This window comes from Papaver somniferum, chromosome 10 (assembly GCF_003573695.1).
Source record: "Papaver somniferum cultivar HN1 chromosome 10, ASM357369v1, whole genome shotgun sequence".
In the NCBI taxonomy this organism is placed as follows: domain Eukaryota; kingdom Viridiplantae; phylum Streptophyta; class Magnoliopsida; order Ranunculales; family Papaveraceae; genus Papaver; species Papaver somniferum.
In genome coordinates, this window is record NC_039367.1 from 36,249,434 (window position 1) to 36,252,128 (window position 2,695).

The window sequence follows — 2,695 nt, forward strand, 5'->3', positions numbered from 1 at the left end:
TCAAACTATAAGCAACAAAATATTCATGACTAAAATTTAGTCTCACCATATATGCTCATTCTTAGTGAATTACTTGTCACCTTCATTTTTCTAGTTCCTCTAATTCAAATCAAAGTTGGTAAAACACAAGGTATGGAACCCCCACTATTTTTTTTTTGACTCAAACAAAAGTTTCAAAACAATATCCAAAGTTCAAAAAAAAATTATGAAAGCTAATGAACTTATGATCTAAATCCAAAACGTTTTACACAATATAAAGGATAAAAATTCAAACAATTTTCTTGAAGACAACATTTCCTATTTCACTACTATAACAATCATATTTGATATCAACACAAGTTACTCGAAGCATCTTTATAAAATTCTCAAATATTTTATTTCGTCCAATATCATTGCAAGTTGCGTAAGATTTAGAAGTGTACATGCTTTTATGAGTTAGGTAACATTACATACATGTTACTCAAAGAATTCACCAAGTTTATAAGAAAATATAACATGCTCATATTCATCACTAACTCATTGAGTTCTTAAAAAGCATGACAAAATCTCATATTTCAAATATTGAAAATTCAATTTATGTTATGATAAAATTGCACTATTATGCTCAAACATTTTATCTACAACATATCATTTGTAGTATTGCAATGATCAAATTCAACAAATTTATAATCTCAATCTAGGAGGAAACAAGATTGTTTCTCATTTAGGAAGTATGAACATTTTAATAAAATTGTTCTACCCGAAGTAAACTTTTAAACCATACCAATACCGAAAATCCTAGTGATGTGAGTATATCTCAACACCACTTTCTTTCAAACAATTTGTTTCAAATTTTGAACCATAACCTATCAAAACAAATATGGTGTAAAACACCAATATATAGCAACCTCTCACCGTATCCACAATTCACATTAACTTAGCTTGAAAAGTGTTGTTAATAACATTTGATATCCTTGCAATACCGTGCAACAATAGCAAATAAATTCATAATCAATATTATGTTCATTTATTGGTTAGAGTTGATATTCACATTGGTTTTGACTAGGTTTCAAAATATTTCGGTTTTGGGTTCGTATAGAATTCCATCTCATAAGTTCCAAACTTATATGAGTCACATGTTTATTGTCATACACAATAATTCTCAATATCTTGTTTCCCTAAATTTATTCTAAGATTCATTAATTTATTCAATTTAGAACGCCATTATTTGATCACTACAATAACTACAAATAGTTCATCAAACATACCTCAATTGATTTTAAAGCTCAACTGGTTATCAACCATTGTCCATTCTTTGCATACCAACAAAGAAATCATCAACCCAATTGCTCCTCATATCGATTCATTTCCCGCAATTTTTATTTCATTGGGAATAAAAACTTGCTCAAATAAGTGAATTTTTACCTGTCACAATCATGTAAATGTGAGCATTTGAAACCAAAAAATAAGTAAGGTGTGCACTTATATAACTACTTGAATATCAACTAATATAGTACTCCAAGTTTCTCTTAATTGTCAAACAAAGATTCAAAGTTGTATGGTTGTATAACATCTTACATATACTTATAACTTCCTATTAAGTATATTATCAAACTTATGGGGTTCATTAGTTTGATTGCTATCAATGATATTCTTTTCCATTACCAAAACAAGAGTATGAAGTATAAAATGAAAACATGATTTTTAATATTGTTTCTTACATCTCTAATCTCAAGTATCACGTCTACTATTTTGGACAAACATACACAACGATTCTGAAATTACAAAATCTCTCAAATTAAATATCCAAATAGGAAATTTCAAAATTGGTTTTGAAGATACATTCATGATCTACAAGTTTCGCATGACACACGGATTCAAATTTTCTACACACAGATAAGAAAAAGTTGATTTAATCAAGACTAGTTTTCTGCCCGTCAGAATTTTTTCAGATACGTTATGCAGTTTTCTAAAATACTTTAAAAATAGCTTCTTGACTCCAAAAATTCTAAATTGTTACAGGAATGATCCTTATGATGTCTTATACACTCGGTTAAAATTTCAAGACCCAATTATTTTCCGTTAAAGAGATGCACATAAAACTTTATAACATGTAAAAAACATTTGTGTATGTTCATCAATATTTTTATGCTAAACCTTAACAAACCCTTGACTGAAGGGAACTTCACATACGTGTGAAGTTTATCCTAACCATCTAACAGACTAAATCCTAACGCATGATATGACTAAATGGATAACATGGACTGGGTACAAGATTCATGATAGCGATCCCATGTACGTCCCGTATCAGGCTCCCCTACTGCGATGAAACTCGTCTCGAGTTTATAACAAATAATGTAAACCAGAAGATACAAGTCATTTGACTTCCCTTGCGTTGATGCTTTAGTGACATATATATGAGAACAAAACGTCTGAAACCCAATGGATGTTGACAGCCCCTCCTTTCATGTATACAGAAGTTGAATTGATGCTTTTGAGTAGACCCATAAAAGAAGATTAGAAATTCCATTCCAAACAAAGATCCTCCATAAAATACAGGTCGTGTTTCGCAATATGTAGAAAATGTATCTTTATAATAATAGGAAATAGATAAGGCAGCAACCATTGACAGTGACTTCTTGGCTGCAGAAACGCCAAAATCTACCGATTTTGAGACTAATTCACACTCTCCACATGTTGTTGGAACAATTTCTGA